Source organism: Lycium barbarum, chromosome 1 (genome assembly GCF_019175385.1).
Source record: "Lycium barbarum isolate Lr01 chromosome 1, ASM1917538v2, whole genome shotgun sequence".
NCBI classification, from domain to species: domain Eukaryota; kingdom Viridiplantae; phylum Streptophyta; class Magnoliopsida; order Solanales; family Solanaceae; genus Lycium; species Lycium barbarum.
Window position 1 is genome coordinate 154,916,688 of NC_083337.1, and position 20,668 is coordinate 154,937,355.

At 36.0% G+C, this 20,668-nt stretch overlaps 1 pseudogene; it reads left to right on the forward strand.

Moving 5' to 3' along the window:
• The window catches only part of LOC132616746 (homeobox-leucine zipper protein GLABRA 2-like), a 29,613-nt pseudogene extending 15,605 nt beyond the window's left edge, over positions 1-14,008 (forward strand).
• Positions 14,009-20,668: the final 6,660 nt, after the last annotated feature.

Genomic DNA, 20,668 nt, shown 5'->3' on the forward strand with positions numbered 1-20,668 from the left:
ATTCATTATAGCCCCTCATATTCGTATCTCTATCTCCATGATGCTGCTATTTTATTTTGCTAATAAACTTATCATATTTTACTCGTGCTTATATATCCAATCGCTACTCCAATATCGCACTCTATTAGAGTTACACTTTCTCATCCATGTCATGTTTTAGTGCTACTAATCTCCTTTGTTCACTCTAGTATTTCTCTTTACCGTATCAATGTCGCTCTTATAACTGCCATTACTATCAATTCCATAGTATCTAACTCTACTCTTGTAGTCATTAACGATACTTCTAGCTTAATCTCATTCTGCCATTACTCTTTTGTACATCATCTTTTCTTGTTAGGACATATTACAAGCTTATTTCTTATCTCTTTTGGATTCTAGGAAAATTTCGGCAGAGTTTCCTCTATATTTCTTACTATCCCAAAACCTGCACGCAGCAAACACCAACAATGCCTCACAGGGCCAATATATATATATATACGACATATCTCAGCCACACAGGGCTCCCATTTTCAAGTAAAAGCACAAAGATGTCGTAACGTACCTCATGTATCACACTTCGAGATGTACCTAATCCTGTAGCGATCTGCCCTGTTACCTCTTCCCATTTACTTTCCCTTTTTCATCCTTCAGCTTTATATTTCAATCATATCTCAATATTCTTATTTTATTCGACACATATCTTTCATACCGTCGCTTACCTTTATTCTGATCCATTCAATTTGCTGTGTTCTCAACTTATAACTGAACTTATCATAGAGAGCCACATTTAATCAATTTCTCTATCATATGAACACTGACTTACTTTCTGACAATCAATTCATCATCATAGTATTACATATTTCGATAATGTAGCCTCGACGAAGGGGCTTACCTCCGTAGCTTTCATTGTCATCAATCACTTTCTTCTATCATTACCATTCTTCTGCTGCAATTAGGGGTTAGTATAAGAAATCTCATTTCCTACGGCTTAGCTCTATCGCACGATCTTAGAGATGAAAGAAGAGTAACCATCCTAAATGCCTTGTAGCCTCCTGTTTATAAATGTGGCGCGCAACACACCATAAACAAGACTCTACTAGACACGGCTCGTAGACACTTCCTAGGACTGAACTGCTCTGATACCACTTTTGTCACGACCCGACTAGGGGCCGCGACGGGTACCCGGGGCTAACCACCGAGCACCACTCGTTCTATGTCTCATCATACTCATTTCATGTTCTTTTATTACTTTTATACTCAAATCGTAGGAAAATCATATTTCATATAAAACATAAATACTTATATATATGCCTCTTGGCCATCAAAATAACATTTATACTAAATAGCATCTCGTGAGACCATCTAACCCACACTGCGTATCTACGAGCCTCTATTGGAGTGCTAAACATAAGGACGGGACAAGACCCCGTCATGCCCAAAATACATATATACAAAAAGATAATCATAAGCACCTCCGAACGATGGAGTGCTCTCGAATCAGCTGCTAGCTCCTATGAGTCTGCGTCGTCTCCCTGTCTACCTGTGGGCATGAACACAGCGTCCAAGGAAAACGGACGTCAGTACGAATATTGTACTGAGTATGTAAGGCATAACTATACTTTGTCGAGGTGACGTAGGGTCGTGATCCCCCGACTTCATTATGGACATCTATACGTATCCTGCCTCACCATGAAGGAAGTAGTGTATAAAGTGAGTGTATGTCATAACATGAACTCTAGAGTCTTTAGGCTCAAGCTTATCATCATTGTACTCATAGCATATCTATTACCTCATATAGCTATTCATGATCCTAGACTCTTGACTTTCTGGGGTATATATAGAGAATTCATGTAGAGAAAGGGGAATCATACCATCAGATTCATGCCATAGAAAGAAAGGACTAGCCTCACATACCTTTGACGTTTACTATTCTTATCGCTTGCTTGTTCTCCTTTGATGCTCACGTTTCTACCTTCAAGAGAAGTCGTATTAACATTAGTCAATCGATTACTTAAACGTGCTTACTATTTCTAGGAAAATTTGGGCAGCATTTCCTTTGTTTATACTACTCTCTCCATGCCATATTTCAACTCCCAAACATCAATAATAGCATTCATAATATCATCGTCATTATTCAATTCCTACAATTTACTCTTATGGTCATCCATAGTCATAAACATACTACAACCTTACCTTCATCCCCATATAATGTTTCTCCTGTGTTCTTGATATCATTTATAACATAGCTATACTCGTAACATACGAAGAATCACGATTCATATTAAGTTACAACTCAAAATCGTCACTATTCCCATATTTGTAACCCATTTTCTACACTCTCCTATAATCCAAGTGTTTCAACGTATAAATACTTTAATCACCATGAGAAAGTCATAAAACTTACCTTGAATGATGGTTGAACAAGCCTTGAGTGGAGTTTTCCCTTCTAGCACCAAAACCCTACTTTCTCTCTTTGGATTTCCTTGAGGAAGATGAACTTTACTTGGATTTCATACACTTTGATTCATGGATTTGATATTGTTAATCTTGGTTTCCTTTGATTTTTCTTGTGGATGGAAGTTTAGGGAGGGTTCTAGAGGGTTTTCGGACCAAAAATGGTGAAAAAATGGGTTAAAAACGAAGTTGGGTCTATATATAATTGTCCAGAAGATTCTGGACTGACACAACATGCGACACGCTTCGCGAGTCGCGAGCATGATCCGCGAGTCGCAGGTGGTGTCGCGGAGCTTGCCAGATGACCGAACCTCACTGGCACAATCTGCGATGAAACGGCGTTGTCGCGGGTCGTGTCCGCGAGTCGCAGGTCATCCGCGATTCGCGGATGGTGTCGCGGATGGTGCCCGTAACAGTCTGTCGTAGAATGGCCATAACTTTTGATACCGATATGCTGTGGGGGCACACGACCTATGGTTAGAAAGCTCTTTCAATTATCTACAACTTTAATAATGTGGTGTTTTTCCCAAATTCCAACTTTATAATAGAGTTTTGTCCCCTCCAAACCAGATCATCCGAAAATGTTTTCCTTAACTCGCCCTTTTGGATGGCTTATGCTCATATTTGGCTTATGGGTCCTTCTTGAAACTTACTTAACACTTCATTACCAATATAAGGGAAATTATAACTCTCCTCCAAATTTCCATTAAGACACCATTAATTCGACACTCGTAATTCTGGCCCGACGCACCACATATACCTTGCTTTCCTTAACAACTTTCGTCTCCTACCTCAAATATCTTTGAAACCTCATTTAGAATCATTAAATATTATTCCTTACTTATCAACACATCATGTGCATCATGCCCTTCGTCAGTCAATCCACTGTGCATGAACGATTTTTTTTTTCGAGGTGTAACAATGTATTTGCTAAGTGTTCTACACTTCCACAAGTAAAGCATTCTAGTTTATTTTTATAATTCCTTTCTGTTCGATATTTTCTTACATGCCTATTTCTGTCTAAATAAGGTTTTCTGGCTGCTGATTTTCTAAGATAATATTTTTTTTCTATTATATTGAGGATAATTTCTATTATAATGTGTTATGTATTTTTTATGTTTTTTCTTTTTGTAATTGTCTTTATCATAGCTTTGTGTAGTGTAAACTACGCTTTTACAAAAATTCATTTCATTTTGTTTTAGCTGTTTTTGTATTTGTATATGGGTGTATTTCTCTTGTAGTATATCCATTATATGTTGTATTCTATGTCCTATAGACCATTTTAGATTAGGATTTTGCACTACTCCGTCTCTCTTATTCCATCAATCTTCTATTTCTCTTCCTAAGGCTCCTGGTAGTTTATTAAATAATTTTTTACCTAATTTTTGTTCAAACGCATTTTCACTAATAGTACAGTAGTAAAAACAATCGTTTAAAAATTTCTTAATATGAAACCAACTACTTATACTTAGTTGTTCTAATTTTACTACCGCATTTCTCTGTATTACCAATAATCCACTATTTGGGTCTTCCCCTGTATACTATGTATACTTATAACTTGTATATTATAACTTAAGTTATTTATAGCTTAATTTTTTTCTAAGTTTATAAATTCGTATATACGTGTATATATATATATATATATATATATGTGTGTGTGTGTGTATGTATGTATACAATATATTATAAGTATATTCTTAGTATATTTTAGTTATTTATCAAGTATATAACTTTCTAGTTTTTAATTTAAGTAGATGTATATCATAAGTATATTCTTAGTATATTTTAGGTATATTCCTAACTTAATATAAGTAAAAATATGAACACAAGTAAATAGAAGAAAGCTCAATGAGCCATATATTTTATTCATTCTTGGATAACATTTATTTGCAAGTTGTAGTTTTTTTTTTTTTTTAACTTGCAAATAATACATGAGTTGTAAAGAAATAATAGAATAATAAAATCACCAATTCTCAATCATTTCGTTAATTTCCCCCATATCATATTCGGCCATGGAGATATCTTCAAAGTCTTCCATTTGGTCCGGTCCACTTGCTATCAAATCTTCAATTTCTTCCTCTTCGCCTTCCTCCGCTTCTAAATTTTGGTTGCGTCTCTCCGATCTAATCCAATCGCGAATGCACACTAGTACTTGCAAGCTAAAGCCGGATAATGAATGTCTATGGTCTCCAATTTGTTGTCTTCTTTGGCTAAATGCGCTCTCCGAAGCCACGGTTGATACTTGAACCGTAAGGATATCTCGAGCCATTCTTTAGAGTATCGGATGACTTGCCTTGTACTTCTTCCACCATGCTAAGACGTCAAATTCATCCCTTGATATCCATATTTGGCTGCATCAAATAAAAGTTATATTCATCAAAGTTTGCACTACAAGAAGGAGTTGGCTGTGAATGTAAAACTTTTAAATGCGACAAACCCGTCAAGCCCTTTTTGCTACTTTGAGAAGTAGTAGGGTGTGGAGCAACAGGTGTAGCACGTTCTTCCAAATTAGAATAATGAGTAAAAACTTTTCTAAACTCGTCATTAATAGCGAGTTCGGCTTCAGCTAAAGATGGTTGAACTCCCTCTTCAATTTCTAAAAATGTATAAATTTGACCAACCAATGCTTTAGTATAAGACACTTTTAAACAAGGATTTAAAAGAGAACTCAATATAAATAAAGTTGGGATGGAAAAAAAAATACTTCTTAAATTTGATTATCATTTCAAAAATAGCCGCTTGATAACCGGGTTTATATTTGTACTCTTGTAAAACTCTAGCTATTTTCGCTAACTAGGCTAAAATTCCGGTTACTGTGGGATAGAATTGTTTAGAAAAAGCAAGAGTTGCATTATAAAAAATTTCTAAGAGTTCAACACGTTCTTTAACATCTTCCCAATGCGTAAAATTTAACCAATCATCACTATTAATATTATATTTGTTGTGAACTTGTTGTATGAGAATCCTATACTCATATGCTTGTTGTAGCATAATGTAAGTGTAGTTCCACCTAGTCTCAATTTCTACTTGAATTTTCCTAGGTCTAAGGTTATTTTCCACACAAGCATTCTTAAAATGTCTAAGTCTTCCCCTATTAGCATTACAAAAAAGAAACGCAACCGCATCTCTAACTTTTTGAATAGAATCGTCAAAACACACAAGACCATCTTTAACAATTAAATTTAAAATGTGACAACTACATCTCACATGAAAAATATTTTTTAGCGGAGGGTTTAATTCTCTTTTTAAAAGGCCAATCGCCTTTGTATTATTAGAAGCATTATCTAAAGCAATACAAAGTGTTTTTCTATAAGTATTAAAAAATCTCATAATAGTAGACATTGAATCCGCTAAAAAATTTCCATCGTGACGACCTTTTCCTTCATCATATAAAAAAGCTATAATTATTTTTTGCATAATCCAATTGTCATCAACCCAATGACATATAATAGCAAAAAAATCTAACTTGTTAAGACTAAGACCCAAATCAGCGGTAAGAGAAACATTACAATTTAAAAAATTAAATACATGGCGCAAATAAAATCTATATTTTTTATACAAATCTATAACATCCGCTCTACAAGTACTTCTAGGAATACCCTCAAATAACGGATTATAACAACGTTGAATTTAAGTAACAAACCCCAAACCCGAAGGAAAGGAAAATGGTAAACAATCATAAGCTACCATTTTAGCTATTTCTACACACTCTTTTTTCTTGTCATACTTAAAATTTCTACCGGTTCGTGGGTCTATCGTCATTTGAATACCCCCCACATTTGAACCCGTTTGCTCTCCCCAAACATCCATATGTTTCTTTCTCATATGACCATTTAGTGTACCCGTTCCACCATCCTTACTAGTTCCTTGCCTAAAAGCAAATACTTGTCCACATAGGGTACATTTAGCTGTTTGGCTTTCCCTATCCTTAGTCATAAATTTTCAAATTTTAGCGGTTGGCTTACGAGTTCTAGGCAATTTGTCTTGTGTATGTGATTGTGCAGGACATGTATCTCCTATGGGATTTTTGGGGGCTTGTGTTTCATCATCATCATCAATTTCATTAAAAGTGTCGGTAAAATGTTGTTGCATTGCCTCATGACCTAAAAGTGGATTATTTCCACCAACATCAATACCTAAATTAGGTGTTTCTTCCACAAATATTTCCTCATTAAGCCCACCCCTAACAATACCACTACTACTACCGGCACCACGTCTAAATCTCTTTGTCATTATTAAATAGAATTAATTTAAATCACACTCAAATAAATCACAAGAAAATAAATTGCAACAAATTAAATTGATAGAATTAAATTGCGTAAATTAAATTGCGAAAAATAAAGATAGAGTTGGAACGAAGGTACCAAATTGCCGGATTAATTTCCAACAAAGTGAAGGCGGCTAGAATTGCAAATCCACCAAAGCTACTTCAGATTGTTGCAAAATCACTAACTCCACCAACAATATTATAATTGCAAAATTAATAATTGAAACTATAATAAGACTTTATAATATTTATTTGAGAGAAATTTAAAGTGGCTAATTGTTGCAAAGTAACTATAATTGAGAGATTGAGATTTGAGAGAAGAGTGAATTGATGTGGATTAAAATGAAAATGAAGAAGGGTTTATATAGGGGTGGGGGATGGGTTAAAGTGTTAAAAAAAAAGTTTGGGGGGTTGGGGGGGGGGGGGGGGAAATGAGTTTATGGCCGGATTGTTGCAAAATCACTAACTCCACCAACAATATTATAATTGCAAAATTAATAATTGAAACTATAATAAGACTTTATAATATTTATTTGAGAGAAATTTAAAGTGGCTAATTGTTGCAAAGTAACTATAATTGAGAGATTGAGATTTGAGAGAAGAGTGAATTGGTTTGGATTAAAATGAAAATGAAGAAGGGTTTATATAGGGGTGGGGGATGGGTTAAAGTGTTAAAAAAAAAAGTTTGGGGGGTTGGGGGGGGGGGGGGGGGAAATGAGTTTATGGCCGTTTGGCAACGGCCATTTTTGCAAATGGACCATTGCCAACGGTCCAATAACGGACAGCCCAACGGCTATATTAATTTTTTTTTTAATTTCACCGGTTTAATCGGTCCGGTTCCGGTTTCGAAAAAATCGAAACCGGACCGGTAAGTAATATACGGTTAACCGGTTCCGGCTCCGATTCCAGTTTTACCGGTCCGGTTACCGGTTTGAACCGGTGAAACCGGACCGGTTGACGGGTTTATCTCACCCTCACTCTTGTAAGCCTTGTTATAATATTTCATTACTTTCTACTAATAGCTGAAAGTAGATACCCGTCTTTGTTAGCTGTACCATCAATATTAAAAAATTATTAATTTGGGTCTTTTTTTTTAATTTTTTGAAGGCTGGAATATTCCGAGATGGAAACGAGGAGATAGAGGAGGTTGATGACGGAAGTGCAGGTGGCCGGAGAAAAGAGACGACGGTTGAGATTAGCAGTGAGAATTCTATACCCCTGATGAGGTCACCTTCTCATATTGATCATGATTTTAATGACGAAAGCGAAGTGGACGACCCCAACAACACTAACAAGAAAAAGAGAAAGAAATACAACAGACACACTAAGCAACAAATCAGAGAAATAGAAGCGTAGGTTCAAACAATAACACTATTGACATAGTACTAATTCACTCGACTATATAAGTGTGTTTATCATAAAGAAAACTTTTCACAGGTTATTTAAGGAGTCATCCCATCCAGATGAGAAGCAAAGGCAGCAGCTATGCAAGCAGTTGGGTCTTGATCCAAACCAAGTTAAGTTCTGGTTTCAGAATAGACGAACCCAATTTAAGGTAACCATTTTATAACGAAGAGAAGTCCCAGCACTGTTCTCATATTTGCTTAGGGGTCATTTGATTATTCTATAAATTTAATTAATACCAGTATAAATTGTCATATTAAGTATGGATTAACACATCATATTTGGTTCATCGCACAATAAAAAATTATCACCACATAACTAATGCAAATTTTGGTTGGTCACAAAAGAATAAATAGCTAGCTTCTCCCTATCTAGTGAGAGTCTTTGGTTGACTATCAAATACTAATATCCAAAAGAGGCAGAGCTAGGGGTACACAGGGTTTATCCAAACCACCTTAGTTAAAAAATTATATTGTACATATGGCAAGGTTCAAATATGCCCCTGAACTATACGAAATTGCATATATTTGCCTGTCGTTAAAAGGTTGGTGCAAAGATGCCTCTAACGTTTGTTTTTTTGCTATATATGCCCTTGAGTTAACGGAAAATATTGGAGGGCATATTTGTTCAGTTTCGCATAGTATAGGGGCATATTTGATCCATTGAAATTCGTGAATATTATGGTACAAAATATCATTGCATTCCAAAACATAAAAAAACATTTGTAATTACAATCCATCCACCATTGCATTACATCAAAATTATACAACTAAAAGAGCAGATGCAATTACAACCATCTTTTAAAGACTGTTTTCACAAACAAGAGCACCATTTTCCCTTTTCAAAAGATTTTTTTTACTAATGATAATACCATTTTTATTTTTCAATTTGTTGATGATCTGGATAGTTCTTTCTGGATATTTTTCGTCTTCTCAATCCCAATATCTACACGATAATGGATGCAACAATTGCCGCAATAAAACATAAACATAAAATAGGAGATAACTTACATTAAACTTATGACACATGAAAAAATGTCTCCCGCAGTGCTAATTTTTTTTATAATAATAATAGAAAGAGTATCACATTTTAAGCATTTATACGATTTCTTACATAACATTCAATGTGGTTTGGTCCTTTCGCGAATTTCACGCATAATCGAAATTTAGTAGAATTATTTGAAGTCCATAAGTGAGATGGAGTGCAGTAACTCCACGTCCACAAACCCTTCCACAACTCCACATCCACAAACCCTTCCACAACTATTTAAAGAACTCGAAGCTTCCCACATTTCATAAACAAGTGAAAGAATAAGAGAGAAAAGTGAAGGGTTGTACGATAAGTGTGGAGTTTCAAAATGCAGTTGCAATAAATCATTGGCTAGCATAAAGTGCACTACAAAAAAATCTGAGAACTATTTGTGCCATAATATTCACGAATTTCAATGGATCAAATATGCCCCTATACTATGCGAAACTGAACAAATATGCCCTCCAATATTTTCCGTTAACTCAAGAGCATATATAGCCAAAAAAAAAACGTTAGAGGCATCTTTGCACCAACTTTTAACGACGGGCAAATATGTGCAATTTCGTATAGTTCAGGGGCATATTTAAGCCTTTGCCGTTGTACATATAATGTCAAAAATATCTTTCTATGTTTATATAATGCATGTTAAAATTTCTTAACTTATTTGTAGTTTGTTCTTTAATATTTTGAATCCGTGTGTTTCCTGCCAGTATATATCCACATTAAACTATCCAAATATTTATGTATTATTTTCTGCGAAAAAATCTAAAAGTAAGAATATGTATGCTAGCTAAATAGAGATTAAACTATTTAAAGATAAAGATGACCTTAAAAAATCTCAACGTAACAAATTAATTTGCTTTTAATCACGGCATGTCAATTGTATATTAGTCAATCATTTCAATACTATTCATTGAAGGAACAATTCCAATACTGTAATTCATACCTGACTAATTTAGTTCTATGTGAACCAAACGAGTGCTTTCTAACGACGCTTTTTCTGAGGGAACGTCTAGCTGTACTCCTCTAGGTTGTACAGACTGATTAATACAGTACATATTTTAGTCACATATCCAAGAAAAATTACGCAACTAAGGACCCATTTGACCATAAGAATTATTCACTTTTTTTCGGATTTTTTTTTTCTGAAATCAATGTTTGATCATGAAAATTTCAAATATAACTTGAATTTAGAATTTAGAATACAACAAGTTTTTCACCTTTTTCACAACCAAAACAAGTACATTTCAATAAAAAAATACAATTTAAAAAATTATGGCTAAATATAACTCCAACTTCAACTCCAAAATTTTAAAAAAAGTGAAAAAGTTTTTAATTTTTATAGCCAAACGTCTATTAAATCTTTCTTGGATATGATTATAATGGCGCAAACCGTACCTCCAGCACGTTTGTGTCTTGAACCCTGAACATGTTGACTACTCCCTCCCCATTCCATGTGATTGTGATTTATTGGACATAGGAAAAATTGTAGTTTAAACGAGTTACAATATTTGTAAGATTAAGAGCCTGTTTGGATGGGCTTATGCCTATAAGCTTAAGCTAAAAAAAATAAGTTAGAGTAGTCTAACTTATTATAAGCTAAGTCAAATGGGTCTAATTATTTTTTTGAGCTTATTTTAAGCACAAAATGACTTTAAGCTGACCAGTTAAACACTCAAAAAAGTTAAAAATAGCTTATAAGCAACTTATAAGCCGATCCAAACGGACTCTAAATATTGTTTTATTAAGAATATAATGAAAATATAGAATTATATTTTTGTACTATAAAAGAATATCTATCTCTTGAGTCAAACTAAAAAACAAAGTGTTACATAAAATGAAACTAGTTAGGGGTATATGTTATTTGTCCTTATCTATATTAATTGTTGTAAAAATGACTCATCTTGCAGGCTATACAAGAGCGCCATGAAAATTCATTGTTAAAAGCTGAACTAGATAAATTTCGTGAGGAAAATAAGACACTAAGGAAGACCATGAAAAAAAATATTCCTTCTTGTCCTAAATGTCGATTTGCAAGTTCCAGCAAGGAAGCTGCTGTTTTTCCCACTGAAGAACAACAGCTACATATTGAGAATGCCAGACTTAGAACTGAGGTTGGAACTTGGAACACGAATTAATCTTCAAATTAAGGAAGAATTCACTATAGTCAATGACCCTGAAGATGTAATTTTGAATGCAGGTTGAAAAACTTAAGGCAACATTGGGAAAACATTACCCACAAGGAACATCACCTGGTAGTAGTTCAGGAGGGAATTATGATCAAGAAAATACTAGTGCTTTAGATATTTACACTGGCATGTTTGGGCTTGAAAAGTCGCGGATTGTGGATATTGTTGATCAAGCAAAAGAAGAGCTTACTAAGATAGCTACTTGTGGAGAGCCACTCTGGATAAAGAGCTTTGAGACTGGAAGAGAAATACTTAATTATGATGAATACACAAAGGAGTTTCCAATAGAGAAGTCCAGAGGAGGACGGCGTAACAGAAATATTCAGGTATCAAGGGAGACTGGAGTAGTATTTATGGAGTTGCCTCGGCTTGTTCAGTGTTTTATGGATGTCGTAAGATTTTCACTCTATATATTTTTTACACTATCAATAACTCGTGTTGTTTTAAGTTTAAAATGTGTAAAATAAAGGTGACGACAAGCTATCTTATTGTCTATTCTTTTACTTCTATAGAATCAATGGAAAGAAATGTTCCCATACATAGTATCAAAGGCAGCCATATTAGACGTGATATGCGATGGTGAAGGTGATAACTGGGATGGTGCCGTTCAGTTGGTGAGATAAGTTTATTACTTTCAAAGTTCAACCAAACAGAAGTGTTTCGGTTTTGTGTTATTAACTCACTGGTCTGGGGACAGATGTTTGCAGAACTGCAGTTGCTAACACCAGTTGTGGGCACGAGAGAAGTATACTTTGTCAGATACTGCAAACAATTAAGTGAAGATCAGTGGGCAATTGTGGACGTTTCTGTTGACAAGGTTGAGAACAGCATAGACGCTTCTCTCGTGAAATGTAGAAAATTACCCTCTGGCTGCATTCTCCAAGATCAATCCAATGCCCACTGTAAGGTTAGTCGCTAACCAAACCCTGCAGTTAATCCAATCACTTTGAATAACCTTTTAGCCCGGAGAACACGTTAAGGAATGATATGAAAGATGAAGAAAAATACTTATCAATGGTAATCACTTGAAGTAAATGTTTTATACAACTTAAAAAGAAGGATCAAGTAATATTCAAAGTTATGCAACCCTTAACGAAAAAAGTAAGTCCCCTAAAGGAAGACAAGGCTTTAAGTTTAGTAGAAACGTAAATGAGGCATTGAGTTCTACTTGCTCACATTTTCCATTATTCAGGTGACCTGGGTGGAGCACTTGGAGTGCCAGCAGAGCACAGTTCATTCTCTCTACCATGTAATTGTCAACAGTGGCCAAGCTTTTGGTGTGAGGCACTGGATGGCTACACTGCTGCAGCAATGTGAGCACCTAGCCTTCTTCATGGCAACCAATGTTCCCACAAAAGATTCAACAGGTAAATCCATGGTGTTGGTTGATTGATTATAATTTATATCATAACTCCGAGTCTGAAATGCAATCTGCTTTCAAATTCTCTATATGGACCAGGTGTTGCTACACTTGCTGGGCGAAAAAGCATACTCAAGTTAGCACAAAGAATGTCCTGGAGTTTCTTCTGTGCTATTGGGGCATCTAGTTATAACAAATGGAACAAGATCAGCAAAACGGGAGATGACATTAGGGTGGCATCTAGGAAGAACTTAACAAATCCCGGGGAACCTCTTGGCCTGATCCTCTGTACAGCTTCATCTGTTTGGTTGCCCGTCTCTCGCCGTGTACTATTTGATTTCTTAAGAGATGAAACCCGTAGACACGAGGTTAGTTAATTATTAAACTTAACTTATATTTGAGTGAAGCTTTTTGGTGGATACCTTGAGATTTTGATAATTTTTCAAATGTCTTTACCTACGTGGGATGGAGGTCCAGTGCAGTCCATTGCAAATTTAGGAATGGGTCAGGACAGAGGAAATGCAGTTACTATCCAAGTAAGTAGAACTGTATTTGGTTTACAGCTCTCTTTTCTTTCCTCTCTCTTTTCCACATTGCACAAACTTAGCACCACTAGCTTTTCCTAATTGAGACTGTAATCATACTTAGACTATGAAACTGAAAGAAGACACGTGGATCCTTCAAGATACCTGCACGAATGCTTATGAATCCACAATCGTCTATGCCTCTGTCGACATTCCACACATGAAATCTGTCATGACAGGCCGTGACTCTAGCAATACTGCAGTGTTACCTTCAGGTTTCTCAGTTCTTTCTGATGGCCTCGAGTCGAGGCCTTTGGTTATCACTTCTATACCAGAGGAAACATGTTCAGATGGAGGATCCCTGCAAACAGTTGTTTTTCAAATTCTAACTAGCAACTCTCCAGCAGCGAAACTTACGGTGGAGTCCATTGAATCAGTCAACAATATCATATCACGTGCATTGAGAAGGATCAAGACAAGTTTGCAATGCGAAGATGGGTAATCATTCTTGTAGGCAGAGTGATGCTAATTTCATCATACAGATATTATAGTTTTCCTCCTCAATCCTTTTCATCTTAATAGATACAAGGACTTCATTGGGTTGGTTTCAATCCCTGTTAGAGTAATTTTTTGCTCATTCAGATAAGGACTAGTCTGGTCTAGCATATCTGGACTCTAATCAGGATGACAACCAACAAAGAAACTTTAATAGAATGCCAAATTGTATAAAAACTCCAACTGCCCTTGTGTATGTATAATCTTCTTTCCTCTTGACATTCTCATTTTGTGGCAAAACTTATAAGATTGCTCATTTTAATTGTTTTTTTTGCTGGTAGTCTAATGGGTTTCAGATATAAAGCTAGAGGGGCAAAGAAGTTTAAAAAAATAGTAATAAGTGAGTCACCAAATATCTTTTGATCCAATCAACTAAAGAGCAAATATAGAATTATAAGATGGTCAAGACTGAAGTTACAAGAGAGTAAAATACTTTGTACATAAGGAGAGAGATTACTAACAACTGTAGATGCACTTACATAACATAAAATATAGTTTGCATTTCAAAATTGGGCCATGGAATAAATTTCAAGGTACATTGTAGGATAGTTTGTTCTTTTATCATTTAGGGAGTTCAGGGCTTTGATTAAAATCTCACATGTCAAAGATTCTTCTAAAACCTTCTAAGTTCCACAGTTTTCAGTTTAGAAGATGGCAGAGGAATGCCTAACCTAGCAAAAAGCACAAGGCACAAGCTAGCTTCACTGGTATTATATCCATTTCTCACACCATATATGCAGATTCAGTGGCAAGGATGATACGACACAAACTGTATGCAGGATCACATGCGTGCAAAGCACCATTACCATGCACAGTTTGATATCACAAGCTCATATTTATGATTGCCTATTGATACAGCTCTATGTTGCTCGGATAGTGTTCAATTTTGGAGAATCCGACACGCACCTCTTGACATTTTTTAAGAGTCCGAGCAACATACAACTTACCTTAAACCTTTTACTAAGATATCAACGCTTGCAATAGCGCGCACACAACTACATAAAAAGCTTCTTGCAAGCACTGAGGCTAACTTGATGATCAGAATATCTTCTGTATATACAGCAAACTACTGAAATAAAGGTTGATTAGATACATGTTTTAGTAAATAGGTTGGCTATATATCTTATTGCTAAATGGTAAAGAAGAGAACTTTCGCTAGAGTACCCATTCCCTTTAGAAACAATAAATGCTAACTTGATTTTACTCCGCCAAAATTTTTGTTGACAAATAAGTTACAGAATAGGCCGATACATTATGTGTTAACAGAAAAAGGGACGTAAAGTACCAGCTAAACAGCAAACTGAACCTTAAGAAAGCCATTATCTAAAAATATAAGTTGCGGTATATGATTAATAAGATGCCGAAGCGTAGCAGGAAACTGAAAGACAAAATGTCAAAAAGCTAAATACAGTATGTAAGTACCACAAAGCTAGCACAGTAAACTTTGCTGCTGCAATTCTGACGGAAGTCCAAGATCCTGAAGGATAGGAGAGATTAGCGACATTGAAGAAAAGAAATAGTGAACTCGAGATAAGAGGATCAGCACTCTTAAGTATCGGAAGGAAATTTTCTTGGGTCATTTGAAATTTTGTCCCTATTTTGTGCTTAGTTTAAACTTTTCCTCATTATAACAAATACTAATTTTTTCGTGGATCATAAGTTTATATTTTTGTATTATAGTATCCCACAAGTTATGTCACGCATAACTTTTGCCGTTAAAGAATTTATGTCCCACTAGGTATAAATTCGATTGGTAAAAGGCTAAATTTAAAGAGCAGTCCATTTGAAGGGAAATTCTACAATTTCTTGGAAAATACGACTCAAGACCTTGGGGTGATCTAGTTTACAAAATAGTCAACACATGTATTAGGTTTTGTTTTATACTTAAATATACATATATTATACATATAATATACAAGTAATATACATATATTGTAGGTATTTTATAGGTTTTGTATATTTGAGCTATTGTCAATAATTAAGTTTGGCCGACGGTATATTTATGTAAGTTTCCCAATTTTCTTTTTATTCTAATTCCTCTCTTACAAAATACTAGTACTATTGATTTTGACGAGTCGTTTTATTGTTCCTCTTCTTCCTTTTCCTTTTTTGTTATGGGTTTATCACATCTGTTCTAGAAGACCTCACGTTATTTCTGTGAAATTATTTCATGCTATTGCGTTTACAAAAATGATGGCCAAAGGATATTGGTACTTGTGTATCTTAATACAGTTGATCATGCAAAAATCTGTACTTCCAACATGGTTGAGAAAGCAAGCACGATGCGGACCTTACAAAGAAATTCAAACTATAGCGTTATGAATAATTTTTTTATATTATGTAAATCGATAAGTTAAATCTTTTCTGTTCTTTGCCTAATTGTTATCACACTTTGAATCTAATAAAATGTACACAAAGAGAACTTGCAGAAAATTCAATTAAAAGGGATAGGATTACGAATTATCTGTCACGACCCAGCCCCGTGGGCCGCGACTGGTGCCCTACTTGGGCACCCAAACGGACATACAAACTAAATCATCATAGCAAAGCTTAACACGGATTTCATATCCATCATTTTTAAACAGAGTTGGGAACAAATATTATCTTGCGCGATTGCGCGTACAAAACATCATATCAGAATCAAAAGAGGCGGCGGAATGTACATCGCCGAACATATGCACATATCTCAAAAAGCCGGCAAGGCTATCAAATATGTCAAAAGCCGACAAGGCTATCAATTGGCACAACGGCCCAAAACACAGATACCAATGCACGCCAACAAGGCTGCCATAACGAATAGCATCATACAAACACATCGGAACAGAAGTAGGCACACACACCCACAAATACGTCTACAGACCTCTAAACAGACAAACCGAATCATATGGCGGGACAGGGCCCCGCCGTACCCCTGAACAAATATATATACATACTCGGCGAACAAATATATATACCAACATATATGCTCTGAAATGAGAAGAGCACTCCAAACAGCAGAAGGGGATGTCCTAAACTGGTGAATCACCAAACTGTGCGTCTGTACCTGCGGGCATGAAACGCAGCCCCCCGAAGAAAGGGGGGTCAGTACGAAATATGTACTGAGTATGCAAAGCAGAATATACAGAAAATAAACCTGAGACATAAACGAAACAGAAGTGCCGAACATAAGTGCAAATCCAATCATATCAAAATGTTTAGTTTCAAACATGTAAGTCATGCATAGGGTACAGAATATGGTTGCCCGCCCGTCGATGGCGCCATAACACAGCATAACACTAGAAAGTTTCAAATCTCTGTAACCCCGTCACGTATCACATCACCGCATAACGCCATACACAGCATGGCACCAAATATAAGTGGAACCCGACCCTCTTTTGCGAGTAGCTCGGTGAACCATAAACACAGCATAACTCCGGAGTATAACAAAGTGCGCACGACAACAGAACCGGCCCGGGACTCGGCGAAAGGAATAACAGAATGCACGAATAGAATCGTGAGTAGTCATATGCATAAAGTCATTTTCATAAATTCAAACATAAGCAAAATGGTCATATTTGAAAATCGAAATAATGGTTATACTAATCTTTCAAAAGTTCCCGAATTACATAAAGGGAAGTCGCGGGACCCACGGACGGGAATTTACCCAAGTCGGGTCCGCTTATGGAAAACATACTCATTATACATAATGCAAACTCTTATAAAAATATTGGAGCAATCCGAGCATTTATACGAAAGATATGACATTGCAAATTTACGAATTCTTTAAAGTGAAACCCTTTGGGTGCAAAGTTCGGAGAACAATTATTTCGAATACATAAAGATTCATATTTCATCAAATCAAGCATAAGAATGCCAAAGAACATATACGGATCATAACATGCTCGGATGTCGGATTTGGAATTTCCTTAAGGCTCTAATTTAGCCTATGAAAAACTAAGACATGCCAAAAAGAAAGGAAGTTGCCTTACTGTTACGTCCCGTATTTTTATACATTGGGACAACCCGGATTAACTATGACAATTAAGGGCCAAGACTATTCCGGGATTTGAAGTCGGGACTTTTGACCATTTGATTTTATTTTGAGACATAAGTTGAATATGAAATTGAGGGCATTGGACACTTAGGAAAAATTGGGACCACAATTCATAAAATTGAAATTTAAAAATCTTGCACCAAAAGCCATGGTGGCCGTGTGGACTTGAAATGGTCTCACACATTGTGTGGCCAATTTTAATTGGTCCAACACATGTGTGGGCCATAAACAAAGGGAGATATTTGTGGATACTTAAAAAAAAAAGACTAAGTCATCTTTCTCATTTCCCACTTCTACACTTAAAGAAAAATAACAAGACTTGGAGAGCCTCCACTCCCCCATGGTTCTCGGCCACAACCAAGAAAAATCAAGTCCCATTTTTGCCTCTCTAAAATTATTTCTTTGGTATAAACCCACTATTTGGAGGTCCCTAAGTAGCGTGAAAGTATTGTTTGGGTCATTCAACCACTCATTTTGCCCATTTGCAAACCCTAGCCTATTGGTGGATTGGAGAATAAAGGTGAGTTCTAATCTTGTTTTTGGAGTTATAAATGTTGTATGCATATTGTAGTATGCTAAAATGGATAAAAATCATGAAATATGAAATGTCGAAGTTGGGTCTTGTGTTGGGTGTGTTGACCGTGTGAAGTATATGTGTGTGGTGTGGTATTGGGTTGATGAATTAATTGCTTGTAGCATATTGATTGTCGTAGAGTGGAGAAGAGAATAAAAATCATCGATACATGTATATGTGTAGTGTAGCCGTGTATATAGCCTCCAAATGGTAGCAAAGAATGAATTAATATGGCTTAGCGTCGTAATGGTTGTTGTGATGATTTGTATGTTGGAAATGAGAGTTAAATGTCCCGAATTGATATAGTAAGCGTTGCGGACTGATTTGGAGAACTTTGTGCATTTAATGCAATCCTTATATATGAGAACCATTAACATATGAATATGTGTAGTGTGAACGAATGTGAGTCATAGATTATGCCGAATATCGCATTATTATCGCTTAAGCGCTTTCGTGTCGTCGTTACGAATTCTAGTTTGGAATTGAGCATTTAATGACTTAAGATTGATGTTGAGATTGTACGGGCTGATTTGAGGGTTATTGTGCGTTGATGTAATTTGTATATTTTATGAAAATGGTATCGTTATATTGTGAATTGTGATACAAAACATGAATTGAAAGTCGGAAGTGTGCCCAGTGGGCTGCTCACGGGTAGGGGCTGTTTTCGGCCAAAAATTTGGAGAAATTGTGGATTGTTGGAAAAATTATGTGAATTGTTTAGAATGTTCTCGAATGTTGTTAGTATGAGTTTGGGTTAATAATCGAATGTACGAACGATATTGTGGCTTGAAAGTAAGCCATTGAATTGAATAATTGGAAAGTTGTCGAATGGTGTAAAAGAGAGCTACTATTATTATTTTGCCTTTCGAATTGATTATCGATGTTGCTAGGTTGGTTATTGTGGTTGTTGTTGTTGATTTTGAGCGAGTTAAATTCTCGGGATGGCCTATTTACAGGGGAAATGCTGCCGAATTTTCTGTAGAATTTAATGTTAGTTGGAATAAATGGCTTAAGTGCCTATGTTTAATATTGGATATTCGTTGGCATATTTGTAGACCTTGGGGAGCCCGAGGCGTAGATTGGAATTTACTTTAGATTGGCCATCTTGGAGTGCGTACGAGGTATGTAAAGCAACCTCCCTTCTTTTTGGCATGTCTTAGTTTTACATAGGCTAGATTAGAGCCTTAAGGAAATTCCAAATCCGAAATCCGAGCATGATATGATCTATATATGTTCCTTGGCACTCTTATGTATGATTTGATGAAATATGAACCTTTATGTATTTGAAATAATCGCTTTCCGAACTTTGCGCAAAAAGGTTTCACTTTAAAGAACTTCGAAATTTCTGAATGCCATACATTTCACATAAATGCTCGGATTGCTCCAGTATTTTTATAAAAGTTTGCATTATGTATGATACGTATGTTTTCCATAGGCGGGCCCGACTTGGGTAAATACCCGTCTGTGGGTCCCGCGACTTTCCTTTATGTAATTCAGAGAATCTTTGAAAGAATTTGGTATGATTATTATTCCGATTTCAAATATGATCATTTTACTTATGTTTGAATTTATGATAATGATTTTATGCATATGACTACTCACGACTCTACTCGTGCATTCTGTTATTCCTTTCGCCGAGTCCCGGGCCGGTTCTGTTGTCGTGCGCATTTTGATATACTCCGGAGTTATGCTGTGTTTATGGTTCACCGAGCTACTCGCAAAAGAGGGTCGGGTTCCACCTATATTTGGTGTTATGCTGTGTATGGCGTTATGTTGTGATGTGATATGTGACGGGGATACGGAGATTTGAAACTTTCTGGTGTTATGCTGTGTTATGGCGCCATCGACGGGTGGGCGACCATATTCTTCTGCACCCTATGCATTACTTACATATTTTTTAAAGTAAGCAAATTTTGATATGTTGGATTTACACTTATGTTTGGTACTTCCATTTCGTTTATGTCTCAGATTTGCTTTCTGTATATTCTGCTTTGCATACTCAGTACATATTTCGTACTGACCTCCTTTCTTCGGGGGCTGCGTTTCATGCCCGCAGGTACAGACGCACAGTTTGGTGATCTACCCATTTAGGACACCCTCTTCTGCTGTTTGGAGTGCTCTTCTCATTTCAGAGCACACATTTTGGTATATATTCGTTCGCTATGTATATATGTATTTGTTCAGGGGCACGGTGGGGCCCTGTCCCGCCATATGATTCGGTTTGTCTGTTTAGAGGTCTGTAGACGTATTTGTGGGTGTGTGTGCCTACTTCTGTACGGATGTGTTTGCATGACTCTATT